Source organism: Macaca mulatta, chromosome 10 (genome assembly GCF_049350105.2).
Source record: "Macaca mulatta isolate MMU2019108-1 chromosome 10, T2T-MMU8v2.0, whole genome shotgun sequence".
Lineage (NCBI taxonomy): Eukaryota > Metazoa > Chordata > Mammalia > Primates > Cercopithecidae > Macaca > Macaca mulatta.
In genome coordinates, this window is record NC_133415.1 from 80,341,021 (window position 1) to 80,357,220 (window position 16,200).

The 16,200-nt window shown below is 49.3% G+C and overlaps 1 long non-coding RNA gene across 1 annotated transcript; it reads left to right on the plus strand.

The window, feature by feature from the left end:
* Positions 1–12,296: 12,296 nt before the first annotated feature.
* Positions 12,297–15,786, plus strand: LOC114670453 (uncharacterized). The gene is made up of 2 exons (XR_013399760.1): positions 12,297–12,383; positions 14,092–15,786. It is a non-coding gene; the product is annotated as an uncharacterized LOC114670453 (long non-coding RNA).
* Positions 15,787–16,200: the final 414 nt, after the last annotated feature.

The following is a 16,200-nucleotide window of genomic DNA, read 5'->3' on the forward strand; positions in this document are numbered from 1 at the left end:
GAGGCGAGGAGTCTCACAGACTGAGGCCCCATGCCTGGTAAGGGGACCACTCTGCAGCAAGGGGCGCCCAGCCTCTCTTACGAGTCTCACAGCATTTTTTCTTGTCATAACCGGGACCCTACTGGGGATGCTGGGACTTGGCCTCCAAATAGGGGGTTTGTGGGGTGAAGATCTCTTTCTGGGCAGGGAACCGTGGCTCATGCCTGTAATCCAGCGCTTTCAGAGTCTGAGGCAGGAGGATGGCTTGAAGCCAGGAGTTGGAGACCAGCCTGGGCAACAAAGGGAGACCCTGTCTCTAAAAAAATTTAAAAATTAGCCAGGTGTAGTAGCTCACGTCTGTAGTAGCTCACGTCAGTACTCAGGAAGCTGGGGTGGAGGATTGCTTGAGCCCAGGAGGTTTTTTATTTTTATTTTTATTTTTTTTGAGATGGAGTCTCGCTCTGTCACCCACGCTGGAGTGCAGTGGCATGATCTCGGCTCACTGCAACCTCCGCCTCCCAGGTTCAAGCAATTCTCCTGCCTCAGCCTCCCAAGCAGCTGGAATTACAGGCGCCCACCACCATGCCCAGCTAATTTTGTGTATTTTTAGTAGAGACAGGGTTTCACCATGTTGGCCAAGCTGGTCTCGAACTCCTGACCTCAGGTGATCCACCCGCCTTGGCCTCCCAAAGTGCTGGGATTACAGGCGTGAGCCACTGCATCCGGCCTACCCCAGGAGTTTGAGGCTGCAGTGAGTGTGATCACACCACTGCACTCCAGCTAGGGTGACAGAGACCCTGTCACAAATAAATGAATGAACGGATGAATGAATGAATGACTTTCTGCTAGGTCCCTCGTGGAGCTTTCAAAGGCAGCTGACTGGTTCTGCCTGCTCCCCTTCCCCTCTGCCCCATGTGCCCCCACAGAAGTTCCAGATGCTTTTGAGTCCACCTCCCTTTGTGCCGGGGAAGGCTGCCTGTCAGACTAGGGCCCCGCAGCCCCATCAAACGAGGCACAGTTCTTGGGACATCCCGTTCTTCCACTCCAAACCTTTGCAGGGGCTATTTTCCCTCCCTGGAATGCTCTCCTTCCTCCTCTCTGCCCAGCCAAAATGCTCCCCAGCTACAGTGTCACCTCCCTAGGCTTGCTGCCTTTCTTCTCAGGGCCACTGCCCCAGAGGGTCTCCTTAATGAGGTCAGGCACGTGGGGTGCGCTGCACCAACAATTCTGGATACCAAGCCAGCATGGCATCCAATCAGCAGTCTCCACAGGCTGCCTCCCAGTGTGCTTCTATATGTGTCCATCTGTGCATCTTTTGGTGTGTTTGTGTCTGTACTTAAGTGTGTCTTTGTATGTGTAAGACTGTGCTTGTACATCTTTGTTCATGTGTGAGTATGTTTCTTGGAATGTCTGTGTGTGTCTATTTGTATCTGTGTGTGCACTAGTGTGACTGTGTTTGTGTATTTTGTGTGTGTGTTGCTGCATCTTGTGTCTTTGTATCTGTGTGTGAGTGTGTGTCTGCATTTGTCTGTGTATAACAGGAGTCCTTGGTCAGGGCCTGCAGGCCTGCACCTCGTTTGAGGCTGGGCAGAGCCAAGAGGGATTGAAGTGTGTGTCTGCTGTGCATGTCCTGGGGGCTGCAGGGTCTGACGCCTCACACTCATGCCTGCCCCTTTTTTCTTTTTCCCTTCCATCTGGTTTTCCTCCATCCCCACCTCCAGTTCCAAAGATGGGCTCATCTCTGAGGGCCACAGCAACAGGTTCTGAGCAGGGGTGATGACTCATGGGGGGCGTATCCCCTGTCCTCAGTGCCAGCACCCTCCAAACCCTCCTGCTTGGAAGCTCCCTCCTTCCCCCACATTTCAGGCCCCCTCAGTCTGATGAGGGAGTCACAGACCCCATCCTTGGGCCGCGTCTGGTCTGACATGAGAGAAGGATAGCAAATGGCCCCAGTGAGCCCACATTCCACACTAGAGGAAGCTCGATTCAATTGCCCAGGTGGGCATGGACAAGGGTCCTCAGAGTCCCTGCCCTCCACCTCTCTGTGCCCTCCCATCTCCCTCCTGCTCCTCTCCAGCGCAGGTTGGGTTGCAGGCCCACCCACTGACCTCACCAGCTTCCTGTGTCTCCTTGGGTGGGGGAGCACGAGGAAGATAGCCTCTGAGTAGGTCCTCCCCAGGAGCAGCCTCTCCCCAGGCCCGCTGTTTTCCTCTGGACCGTGGCCAGGGTCTTCCTCTCCCATGAGATGCCCTTCCTCGCAGCCCTGCCCCCAATCCATCTCTATCTGCAAACAGAGGTGACTTTCAAAGGTGCAAATATGGTGCCATCCCATCACCACTCCTACATTCTTTATGACTCCCCATGACCTAGAGAAGAGTCTAGGCATGGACTGCCCTTGGCTGATCTCCCAAACTCTCTTTCCCAGCCCTAGCCTCCAACCCCATCTCCGGCCCCTCGGGCACATCCTGCCTTCTGTGCTTCTGAACCTTCCACCTAGGCCAGCCCCAGCCCTGAGCTGCTTGTCCACATCCATCCTTACCTCAGGCAGTTGGGGAGAAAGTGGTCCCTGAGACCCTTGTGGGTGCTGTGCCTGCTTGGGGAGTCCCCTGACCCTAGGTCCCCTCCATGAGGCTTTCAAGAAGACTTCCTGGGTTTGGAAGGCAGGAGCAGGGCACTGTTTCCAAGTGCCCACTGCCTGGCCCGATGTGACAGACCAACAGGCAGTTTTGGGGCAGAGGGTGAAGTTTGTTTCTAAGACATGTCATCCCCCACCTAAGCCTGTTAGCACTGAGGGGCTGTGGAGAGAACTTTGCATGTTCCTTGCCCCCGGGCTCCTGCCCAAGCCTGGCTGCTTGTTCTCCAGAGCTTGGCACACGTGCATGTGCATGTGCACACACACACATTCACACACACACATGCATGCACACACACATGCATGCACACACACACTCATGCACACACACACATGCATGCACACACACACTCATGCACACACATGCATGCACACACACATTCACACACACATGCATGCACACACACATGCATGCACACACACTCATGCACACACACATGCATGCACACACACATTCATACACACATGCATGCACACACACATGCATGCACACACACACTCATGCACACACACACATGCATGCACACACACATTCACACACACATGCATGCACACACACATGCATGCACACACAATGGGGAGGGCAGGTGCCTCCACCACCTGCCTCAGGAGGGAAGAGAGGGCAGGCAAGGCTTTCTTCACCAGTGGGCCTTGTTGACTGAACCTCAGGTGTGCTGGTGCCCTGCTGGGTCGCCTACCCTGATGCTTCAGTTACCCTCGCCACAACCATGGTGGGGAAGGACTCTTCACCCTCTTTTTACAGATGAGAAAGCTGAAGCTTAGAGAGAACAGGTCACCGCTCCATGCAGCCCCCATGGGCCCATGCTCTTGCCTGTGCCACAGCTCAGGAGGCTGGGCCAGAAGCGTGGTACCTGAGCACCCAGGGGTGGCTCCCAGCCGGTCACCCGGGTCCATCTGCTTATTCATAGGGATAGGAGGTGGGCAGCTCCTGGGCCACCCCTGTCTCTAGTGTCCCTCTACCCCAGTGCTGAGGGGTGAGCTTCCTTCCAGGAATTCCTCTGCCTGCCCCGCCCAGCTGAACTTCCTCCCTGTGGCCAGTTGCCTCAGGCTGCATCATCTTCCTCCCTGGAAACGGGAGTGTGAGAGGCTGAGCTGCTCCCAGTTGCCTGCAGGAGCCTGGTGCCCCAGGGTTCAAGGCTCAGCCTTGGTGGCTCCCTGCTATCACTGCTCTGTCAACAGCTGGTGCCTCCTCCTTAATAAAAAGAAAGCCTTGGGGTCCCACCTTCCTGCTGAACCTCCCCAATAGCCTGTCCCAAATGACACCCAAGGACAGGTCCAGCCAGGATTGGACCCACCTCCCATACCTCTGTACTGACTCCCCAACTTTTGGCCTCTTCTCCCAGTGTGATGTGAGGGTTCCCAGCAGACAGGTGGAGACTTCTTGGAAGAGGTGGCTCCGGATCTGAACCTGAGGGGTGGCTGAGAGTATACCACATGGAGGAGCGGGAAGGGCATACCTGGTAGAGGAGATGGTACAGACAAAAGTGCAAAGGGTGGCACAGGCAGGAGGCAGAGTAGAGTTGATGTGCTTGGTGGCCAGCGGGATGAAGGGCTGGGTGACTTTGCCCCTGGTGCTTTCAGTAGAGACCTGCCCTTGTGTCCTACTCTGCTGGCATTCTGCCCCCTTGGACAGGAACTCTCAGCCCCATTTGCTCCGCCTGGACATCTTCTGTTTGAGGTTTTCAGTGTTTCCTCCAGACCCCTGGAAATTCAGCTTCCTTGCACAATTCTCTCTGCTCACCCTTCACTAAGCTTGGGTGAGACCTCCCCTTGCCACTGAGCCCACCCCACAGAATTGCCCCTCTGCTAGGGTGTGGGGTACAGAAAAGGAACAAGACTAAGGGAAACGAAATTCTGGGGGGAGATGCTCTTTTTATTTCAGCCACATCAAGCATGAGGAGGTTGTGGGGCTGCAGTGTAGCCAATGCTGGTTGTCCTCCCGCAACCCCGTCTATTCTCATTTTCCTAAGAACAGAGCGTTCTCTTTTTTGTCATGCATGCGGTAACCCAGCAGAAACAGTATATTTCCCAGCCTTTCTTGCTTCTAGGTGTTGCCACGTGACTAAGTCTGGCTAATGAGATATAAACAGAATTGTTATGTAGCATCTTCCAGAAACTGTCCTTGAAACATCTGGAGGGCGCCTGTGGTTCCTCCTTCCTCAGCCTGTTCTTCTCCATTCTGTTGCCTGGAATGTCAGTGGGAGGACTGGTCCTTCAGTCACCACTTTGGACAGTATGGTTGAGGGACACACCCTGGTGATAGCAGAGGGGCAGCCTGCAAAGAGACGGAGCCCCCCAGCAGTATCCCCATTCCAGCCCAGCGCTGTGTACTTCCAGACTTTTCAGCACAAGAAAAAGAAAGTCTTTTGTTTAGGACTCTTCATTTTCAGTCTCTGTTAGTCACAGCAGAATATAATCCTATCTGATTCAACCCCACAGGGAAAATGTTGACTAGGCAATTAGTAGATGGGTCTGGAGCTCAGAGTGGAGTTTGGGGTTGCGGGTAGAAATTTGGCAGTCGATCTCCTGGAGGTGGAAATTGAAGACACGAGGACGATGAGCTCACCCAGGCGGAGCGTGTGGTGTGAAAGAGAAGGGAAGGGAAGAGAGGGGAAGAGATGAGCCTGCTCCCTTCTACTCACTGCCCCCGTCTTTCCACAAAAGAGGATTCTGGCTTTGTCTGCTCAATTTCATCCACCTGCTTGGAATATCATACGAGGAGGCTTCTGCCTCCCCAGAACTCTACTTGGCTTTTATGATGCAGAATCAAAATGGAGCAGGGTCGAGGGGAGGACAAGAAGTGGATAGATATGTTGGGGGAAGCTTTTTTGAGTTTTTAAGGAGAAAATGGTAAGAGCAGCTTTGGTGTGTGGTAAAGAGGATAGGAGAAGAAAAGGAAGGCGCTTGAGAATGTGTTGCCTTTTAGTATGAGTATCCTTTTGACAGTATGTAAGAAAACGCACAAGCCAGATGTGGTGGCACATACCTGTAGTCCCAGCTAGGAAGGAGTCTGAGGTGGAAGGATCGCCTGAGCCCAGGAGGTCGAGGCTACAGTGAGCTGTGACTGTGCCACTGCACTCCAGCCCGGGTGACATAGGGAGGCTCTGACTCTAAAATAGATAAAGTAAATAGAAAAAAAGAAAAGAAAAGAAAACACACAAAACTTGAAATTTGTTGCAGCTGTTTATTTTTTTTGAGACAGAGTTTTGCTCTTTCACTCAGGGTGGAGTGAAGTGGCGCAATCCTGGCTCACTGACACCTCTGCCCCCTGGGTTCAAGCGATTCTCCTGCCTCAACCTCCCAAGTAGCTGGGATTATAGGCGCTCGCCACCACAGCTGGCTAATTTTTATATTTTTAGTAGAGAGGGGGTTTTGCCATGTTGGCCACGCTGGTCTCGAACTCCTGACCTCAGGTGATCCACCCACCTCGGCCTCCCAGAGTGCTAGGATTACAGGCGTGACCACTGTGCTCAGCCACAACTGTCTTTTGGTTGTTCTCTTCTCATAACACCGCTCTGAGACAGGTCCACTTGTTTAATGACATTAGTTAAATGTTCCCAAGTAACAAAAACTCATTAGAGCACATGAAGGAAAGGAGAAGTTGATGTCAAGGATCCAGGGTTTGTATGTAGGGGTGGGCGGGGACATCTGGGCTTCCTGAGGGCTGGGAACAGGGAATTGAACATATGCCAGGAGCCTGGGAGCTGCCACCACGACCACTTTCTTCTCCCTGTTGTTCATGGACTCTCCTCTGTCCTGCTCTCTGTATACCTGCTACCTTCATCTTCTCTTGCTGCAGATTGCCTTTTTAAATTTTATTTTTATTTACTTATTTATTTTAGAGACAGGGCCTCACTCTGTCACCCAGGCTGGAGTGCAGTAGCGCCATCACAGCACACTGCAGCCCCAAACTCCTGGGCTTGAGAGATCTTCCCTGCTCAGCCTTCTCCCATAGTGCTGGGATTGCAGGTGTGAGCCACTGCCCCAGACAGACTGCCTTTTAAAAATGGACATTTTAGACCAGGCATGGTGGCTCACCCCTGTAATCCCAGCACTTGAGAGGCCGAGGCGGATGGATTTTAAGGGTTTTTTCTGTATTTTGGATCTTCAGATATGTGTTTTGCAAATATATTCTCTCAGTCTGTGGCTTGTCTTTTTATTCTCTTAACAATTGCTTTTTTGTTGTTGTTGTTGAGACAGAGTCTCACTCTTTCACCCAGGCTGGAGTGCAGTGGTGCAATCTTGGCTCACTGCAGCCTCTGACTCCCGGGTTCAAGCAATATTCATCCCTCAGACTCCCAAGCAGCTGGGATTACAGGTGCACACCACTATGCTTGGCTAACTTTTGTATTTTTAGTAGAGACTATGTTTCACCATGTTGGCCAGGCTGGTCTCGAACTCCTGACCTCAAGTCATCTGCCTGCTTTGGCCTCCCAAAGTACTGGGATTATGGGCATGAGCCATTGCGCTGGGTCAACAACTGCTTATTTATTTATTTATTTATTCTCCATGCATATGACCATTCCACATCTCAGGCTTTGGGGGCACTAATCCTCCTCCTCATCAAAAATCTGTGTATAACGTTTGACTCAAAAACTTAATTACTACTAATAGCCTTCTGTTGACTGGAAGCCTTACTAATAATATAAACAGCCAATTAACATATATATTTATGCAATCATGACATACCTAACTTTGTTTCAATTTTTTTTTTATATTTCTAGCTATGGTTTTGCGAGTTTTTTCAAATTGTCACAACTCTCCAAAATTTTTTCATTAAGTTTATTTTTTAAAAAATCTGTGTATACATGGACTAGCACAGTTCAAACGCATGTTGTTTAAGGGTCAGCTGTAGTGTCTTTTAGTCCCAATTCTAACATTTTTAGAAGAGACAATTATTGACCAGTTTGGAGAAGTGGAGAATCAGTAATGGCTGAATGAGGTGGTGGCATTAAGGTAGCTGGAAGGGAATCTGGGCGATATAAATTTAGTTTTCTAGCCTCTGCAGTACAGGAAGATGAACTGGAAGGAGGCAGGAATAATTGCTCAACCCTCCATGTAAACACAGCAGGTGGAGCCTGGTGGATGGGTGGGGGCTACGGATATGACGTAGTACACGTAGGTTAAAAAAAAGGTCAAAATATACAGAGAGATAAAACAAAATGCAAAATTTCCTACCCCGCAGTTCCACTCTTCTGCACTCTTTTCATTTTTATATATTCTGGAATTTTCTTCTTCTTCTTTTTTTTTTTTTTTTTTTTTTTTTTGAGAGAGGGTCTCACTCTCATTCCTCAGGCTAGAGTGCAGTGGTGAGATCCTGAGTAGCTGGGACTACTGGTGTGCACCACTATACTTGGCTAATTTTTTGGGGCTTCATCATGTTGCCCAGGCTGGTCTCAAACTCCTGGGCTTAAGTGATCCGCCCACCTCAGCCTCCCAAAGTGCTGGGATTACAGGCCTGAGCCACCACACCCAGCCTTTTCTGGAGTTTGAACATCACACCTCTAAACAATATACTTTATCTTTGTTTCTCAATTTAGTAACTCAAGAGAGCATCTAGTGACACCTCATCATTAAAGCAGGGTACTGAAATCACACGTTCTCATGCGCCCCCCCCCATGTCTGTTTTCTCAGTTTTGTTTGCTGTGTTATTATTGGAGTCCTATGTTGGTGCTCCTTGAAGTTCTAAACAATCTATATTTAAAATTTCGTTCCTCATACATCAATTTTAGACAGAATTTCTTGAGCCCTATCACTATGTAAGAAAAATTGTGCCTCCCCCAGCCCCATGCCACCTGCCATCTCCCTCTAATTTATGCTGTTTTCTTTTTTGTTTTTGTTTTTTGAGACGGAGTCTTGCTCTGTTGCCCAGGCTGGAGTGCAGTGGTACAATCTTGGCTCACTGCAAACTCCGCCTCCTGGGTTCAAGTGATTCTCCTGCCTCAGTCTCCTGAGTAGCTGGGACTACAGGTGCATGCCACCATGCCTGGCTAATTTTTGTATTTTTAGTAGAGATGGGGTTTCACTATGTTGGCCAGGTTGATCTCGAACTCCTGACCTTGTGATCCACCCGCCTCGGCCTCCGAAAGTGCTGGGATTACAGGCGTGAGCCACTGCGCCGGCCTCTTTTTTTATGTTTCATGGTCAAAGTTTGTAACATTTACATGCTGTTCTGTAATTATAATGAAATCTTCCATGCTTTATCTTCAGGTTGATTCTGAAAATTGAAAACCAACTAATGTTATGATTGTATAAACATTATTTACTGCAGAACCAAGTAACGAGATAGCTCCTTTGAGAAGGAAATATAGTATCATTTCCTCTACCCTAAAGTGGATTGATGGAGAATATTTGCTGTTTCAGATGTCAAGGTCAAATGGATTCTCTTTTCTTACACTCCACTAATTGCTCAACATCATGCCTCAGATGTGTTTTCTTTCTATTTGGTCCTGGAATAGATTTTGTTGTTTCTGGTTCTCCAATTGCCTTTCTTATTTCTTTCTGAGAGAAGAAACAGATGTTGTCTCCATTATGTCAACCAGAAAGACTACTTGCTGTGCCCACCTTCCTGTGCCTGTATTCTTTGCAGGTGCACTGAGATGAAGTAGTTGTTGTGTTTATCCAGCATTCCTTCTCTCCTCTCTTTTGGGGAACTGCAGCTCTTTCAGTTCAATGATGTGGCTTAGGTTTTTTCCCTATTTTAAGTGGGTGGGCCTGTCACCAAGGTCTGGCAGTTTCCCTTGATGGCAGCTCATCCGAGGGCTGGAAACATAACTGAGGCAAGGATAATTGGAGTCCTTCTATGGGATTCGATCAGCAGCTATTAACGGTGAGAAGCACTCATCCCTTTAGCTTCAGGTTAGGCTTGATCCAGGGACTCAATGATGTCCAGAAGGACCCAGGGTCGGTATATATCTTTCCTCTGCTCTCAGTGTTGTCTTTACCCGCTGGCTCCTCATAATGAACTGTGAGCAGCAACATGCTTCTCTTGTGCAGTAAATGGAAGAGGTGTCAATTCCACCAACCCACAGGGCTTAAGAATACAGGAGGAAAATCAGGGTATTTTTACCAAAAGAAGAGTGAACTAATTTTGGAAACCAAAACCACAGATGTTCACACCCTTTTCTATTGGATTTCTTTTTATTTCAGCAATTCTATTTTAAATTTCCAAGAATTATTTTTTGCTTTCTTTTCATAGCTGCTTTTTTTTGTTTTATGAATATATTGGCACTAGAATCTTTCTTTTCATAAGTTCTTTGTATTCCTTGAATTATCTGTTCCCTCCGGGATTGGTTTGTTCACTTTTTGTTTAGTTTATTAAAGAGGGAATATTGGCCAGGCACGGTGGCTCACACCTGTAATTCTAGTACCTTGGGAGGCCGAGGTGGGTGGATTGCTTAAGCCCAGGAGTTAGAGACCAGTCTAGGCAATACAGTGAGACCCCCATCTCTACAAAAAATTTTTTTTTTAATTTGCTGGGCATGATAGTGGGTGCCTATGGTCCCAGCTACTTGGGAGGATGAGGTGGGAGGATCACTAGAGCCTGGGAGATCGAAGCTTCAGTGAACCATGATTGCACCATTGCACTCCAGCCTGGGTGACAGAGCGAGACCCTATCTCCTTGTTGTCCAGGCTGGTCTCGAACTCCTGGCCTCAAGTGATCTGCCCGTGTTAGCCTCCCAAAGTGGTGGGATTACAGGCGTGAGCCACTGCACCCGGCCAAACCCGTCTCAATAAATAAGTAAATAGGCAGTATGGCTCAGTAGTTCAGAGCTCAACTCAGGAAACAGGTTGCCTGGGTTCAAGTTTCATTTCTCTGCCCCTTACCAGCCATATAACCTCGGTCAAGGTTATTTTACTTTACCATTCTGTGCTCAGTTTCCTATAAGTGGAGAAAACAGTAGCACCTAGCTCAGAGGGTTGCTAAGTGAGTTAATAAGTATAAAATTGTCAGAACACTGGATGGGTGTGGTGGCTCATGCCTGTAATCCCGGCACTTTGGGAGGCTGAGGCGGGTGGATCACCTGAGGTCAGGAGTTCGATACCAGCCTGGCCAACATGGTGAAACCATGTTGTAATCCCATCTCTACTAAAAATATAAAAATTAGCCGGGCATGGTGGGATGTGCCTGTAATCCCAGGTACTTGGGAGTTTGAAGCAGGAGAATTACTTGAACCCAGGAGGCGGAGATTGTAGTGAGCTGAGATTGAGCCACTGCACTCCAGCCTGGGTGACAGAAAAAAGACTCCAGCTCCAAAAAAAAAAAAAAAAAAGTTGTCATAACACTGCCAGGCCCACAGTAAGGATGCAATAGCTCTTTGCTGTTGGTTTTTATTTATTTATTTATTTTTTAATTTTTCGATACAGAGTCTCACTCTGTCACCCAGGCTGGAGTGTAGCGGCACTATCTCAGCTCTCCACAACCTCCACCTCCAGGGTTCAAGCGAGTCTCCTGCCTCAGCCTCCCAAGTAGCTGGGATTACAGGTTGATTATACTGGAACTCACATGGGGCATTTCCTCTGCCCTGCAGTGTTACATGTGGGGGTGGAGAGGTACATGTGCCAGCTGTCGACCCTTTGGGGTGTGTTGAGTCCCCGTAGAGAGTCCACTCCTGCTTTGGCCTCTGGGGCAGCTTTCTCTCAGCGTGCTTTGGCTCTGGTTTCCTTTACCCTCATCTGTTCCTGAACGTGATCCTTCCTCTTTCTATCTTCTAGAAGTAAATCAAAATCAAAATCCCTGTGCAGTGGATACTCCCCATCCCCCAGACATCCTGTTCCCAGCCCTTCTATTTCCTTTTCCCTTTGCTTACTGTGCTCTCAGTGGTATTGGATGGGCCAGGGATGGCAGAGACAAGTTCTCGTCCACCACCTTGAACCAGATGTTGATGTGGTAGTTTAAATGTGTGTGTGTGTATGTGTGTAGGTTTAGATGGAGTCTTGCTCTGTCACCCAGGCTGGAGTGCACTGGCGCAATCTTGGCTCACTGCGACCTCCGCCTCCTGGGTTCAAGTGATTCTCCTGCCTCAGCCTCCTAAATAGCTGGGATTACAGGCACCTGCCACCACGCCTAGCTAATTTTTGTATTTTTAGTAGAGATGGGGTTTCACCATGTTGGCCAGGCTGATCTCGAACTTCTGACCTCAGGTTATCTGCCCATCTCAGCCTCCCAAAGTGCTGGGATTACAGGTATGAGCTACCGTGCCCAGACTAAATGTTCTTAACTCCATCTGACTCTGCACAGATGGTGTCCCTTGGGGCCTGCATGTGTTCACACTGGATGCCTAGATCCTGTGCAGGGAATAAAAAGGGAGGACATGTACTTGGGTCTTTCAGTTTTCTTGTAACAGGCATTCTTGGGCTTGTTGACTTTCCCTGGGAGTCTGGTTTCAGAGCCGGTCCCTTAGTGGGTCATTCCACCTAGACCTTGTGGTTGTGTTGGGGAGGGAGGTCTCTTCAGTGTCTCTGAAAACCCCAGAGCCTTGAAACACTCAGGGACGGAAGTGGGTGAGTACAAGATGCATGAACAGGAGAGGAGAGTCGGAGGAACAGATGACAGGCTGGGTGAGGTGACTGAATGAGCGAGGGTCCAGGGTGTGGCTATGAGAGCAGAGGTCACCTTGGGTGGAGGAGAGAGGAGAGCCAACATTCTCAGAGCTCTTTTGATGTTCCAGGCCCTGGGAACTCTTCATACAAGCTTTCCAGAGGACTCCAGCTTTTGAGTCATTGAGCGACTCCCGGGATCACACAGCAGGTAAAGGATATGTCTGGATTTGAACCCAGCTTTATGCAGGGCTTAGGCTTTTAGCCACTGAGCTACATGACTCCCATCTGCCCCAAGCTGACTACAGCATGGGTCTCAAAGAGCTCCCTTGGGCCTCTATAGACTGAGCTGTCCCCACCTGAGACGCAACAAGTGGGTCCGAAGGCTGAGGAAGCAGAGGGCTCTGGCACCCTCTGGGGGAGGCAGGAGGCTCTGCAGAGATACTGGCAAGGAGGTGGGCAGCGGCCTGAGGCTGGAATCTGGGTAGGTCCAAGGAATGAATGAATGAATGAAGGTCCTGGTTGCTGCACAGGAGGGCAGGGCTTCATCTTCCCCTACTTCTTAGCACTGGGCCCCCAGGATTTACCTGGGCACATCACCTGTTAGAATAAAGACATGAGACCATGTGACTAACTTCTAGCTCGTGGAATATAAGCAGCAATGAAGTGTGCAATTTAAAGAATTACCTTTTTTATTGTTGTTAAGAGACAAGATCTCACTCTGTCACTCAGGCTGGAATGCGGTGACAACACAATTATAGTTCACTGCAGCCTCGAGCTCCCGGGTTCAAGTGATCCTCCTGCTTCAGCCTTCTGAGTGGCTGGGATTGCAGGAGTGACCCACCACATCAGCCATTTAAGGAGTTATCTTAAAGTAGGTGGCATGGCCTACTTTGTCCCTTCCTCCATCCTGCTTTCCTGAATGCAGATAAAGTGGCTGGAGCACAAGCAGCCACTTTGGACCGTGACTGGAAGAAGCCCATTGACAATGACCGAGCCAAAAAATAAAAAGGGATCTAGTTTCATGATTGTGGAGTTGCCATATCATCTCGGATGCCAACACTTACTTGATGGAGAGGGTGAAACACTTCTGTTTTATTTAAAACACCATTATTTGGTGTTTTCTGTACTCGTAGCAAAACTTATTTTTTTGAACCAAAAAGTTTTGCCTCCGGCAAATTCTCTGACCTCCCTATTCCTTGGTTCTCCTATCTGGAATAAGAATAATTGGCCAGGTATGGTGGCTCATACCTGTAATCCCAGCACTTTGGGAGACCAAGCCGGGTGAATCACTTGACTGGAACTCTCAGGAGGGTGAGAACAGCCTGGGCAACATGGTGAAGCCCCATCTCTACAAAAAAATACAAAAATTAGCTGTGTCTGGTGGTACTCACCTGTAGTCCCAGCTACTTGGGAGGCTGAGGCAGGAGGATCGCTTGAGCCTAGGAGGTCAAAGTTGCAGTGATCCGAGATTGTGCCATTGTACTCCAGCCTGGGTGACAGTGAGACTCTGTCTCCAAAGAAAAAAAAAAAAGAGTAATTATTATGAGATGAATGTATAACAGTGTGACCTATTGAGAAAATGCATTTTTAAAAAATTTTTTGAGGCAGACTCTCATTCTGTCATCCAGGCTGGAATGCAGTAGTGTGATCTTGGCTCACTGCAATATCCACCTCCCAGGTTCAATCGATTCTCGTGCCTCAGCATATTGAGTAGCTGAGATTACAGGTGACCGCCTGTAACTAGGCCTGGCTAATTTTTGTATTTTTAGTAGAGACGGGGTTTCGCCATGTTGGCCAGGCTGGTCTTGAACTCCTGGCCTCCAGCGATCTGCCCACCTCGGCCTCCCAAAGTGCTGAGATCATAGGCATGAGCCACCGTGCCCAGCTTACCTAGTTATTTTTATTTGTTTACTTAGGCTGCTGTATACTCAAGGAAATGACAGGAAGCAATGCTCCCTGACTAATCAAGGTAGATAAGTCTTTGTTCTCCTCACCCTAAGGAAAGGTAAGCACGTTCTGGGTGTGTTGTTCTGGGACTTAGGCCTTGTATCATTTTGCTAATGTAGCCACAGAATTCTCAGCAGCATCCAGCAATAAACTGATGCATCCACAGGTTGGCTGGGGTCTGGCGGACGTAGGCTGGGCTCAGCTGAGTTTTGTTTCAAACCATGGGTCTGATTCAGGTCATCTGCATGTGTTCATCATCCTCTTTGGACCGGCAGGTCAGTTGGAGCCTGCCTCTTGCCTGGCAATGACAGAAATTCAGGGGAGGCCAACCGCTTAAGTATGTTTAAAGACTTAGCTTGAGTCATGTCCATGCACATCCATTGGCCAGAGCAAGTCATATGGCTAAAGTCAAAGTAAAGGGATGCTTTCCCACCATGCAGCCAAGCCATGTATACAGTCCCAGTGGACTGAAGGATCAGTACACATGTGTCACAACCCCACAGGCCTAGAGCTGGGGGTCTCTATACCAGCTGTTGAAGGAGGAAGTAATGGGATGAATCCTTTGTGTTTTGGTCAAAAGAGGAAATGGCCCAAGCATGGCAGTGGACACAGGGGCTATAAAGAGGAACAGAGTGAAAGAGACCTAATATCTCTGGAGCCTGAGCATTTCAGGGTAGAATGTCACCAGACATCTGCTTGGGGCACCATGGCCTGAGATTCTGGATCCACCCTAATTCAGGGTTTCACATCCTTTTATACCCGCACATTTGGCCTTGCCCTCAGGGTACGGGGCCTAATTTGCTGTGGCCAGCTCCTCGCCAGTACAGGTAGGCAGGGACTGAGTTGAATTAAGTTTGAGTTGTGAAATCTTTTTAAAAAATGGCCAGGAGTGGTGGTTTACGCCTGTAGTTCCAGCACTTTGGGAGGTCGAGGTGGGAGGATCACCTGAGCTCAGGTGTTTGAGACCAGCCTGGGAACATAGGGAGACTCTGTCTCTACAAAATAATTTAAAAAATTAGCCGGGCATAGTGGCAAGCGCCTGTAGTCCCAGCTTCTCAGGAGGCTGGGGTAGGAGGATTGCTCAAGCCTAGAATTTTGAAGCTGCAGTGAGCCAAAGTGAGCCAAGATTGCACCAGGACAGCCCAGCCTGGGTAACAGAGCAAGACACGGTCTCAAAAAAAAAAAAAAAAAAAAAAAAAGTCTTGTTGCTTATATCTGGGATTGCTTGGAACAATTAACATCTGCTTCACATGTCAAGTGCCTGCACAAAGTAGCCCCTCAATAAGATGGGCTGCAGTAATGTAACAGTAACTAGCTGTGGCGGGGGCTTTCCTTTCCTGTCCCAAGGTAGGGGTGAAGATATAGGATAGTGGCCGGGTGCAGTGGCTCACCTCTGTAATCCCAGCACTTTGGGAGGCTGAGGCAGGCAGATTACTTGAGGTCAGGAGTTCAAGACCAACCTGGACAACATACAAAAGTACAAAAATTAGCTGGATGTGGTGGTGCATGCCTGTAATCCCAGTTACTCGGGAGGCTGAGGCAGGAGGATCGCTTGAACTTGGGAGGTGGATGTTGCTGTGAGCCGAGATCGTGCCACTGCACTCCAGCCTGGGCGACAGAGCGAGACTCCATCTCAAAAGCAAAACCAAAACAAAACAAAGAAAGCCAACAACAAGAAACCAAAAACCAAAAAATGTACAGGATAGTAAGCGGGGGAAGAGAAAACCTGAGGAGTGTCCTGGACATTGGGGCCCTATGTCCCCCACAACAAGAGACTGCCTCTTGGGGGCTCTTAAGAGTACCCAGTGGTACAGCGAGGCTCCCGAATGGCTTGGAGAATAACTGCCTTGGTCAGGGCATCGTGTAGTGTGTCCCCACCCCAGGCTGCGCGTGCCTCCCTCTCAGGTGTCAGGGAGGAGCTGTTTGCAGGAAGCCCCCTTCCACCTCCCCCAGCCTCCCTAGGGGGCTCAGAGAGAGTGGGGTGTGGACTTGGCTGGTGAATGAGAGCCCCCCACCCCATTTCTCACTTTGCCTGGGGAGGCTCCAGCGTCGCAGCAGTCCCACTTCTGCTTGCTGGA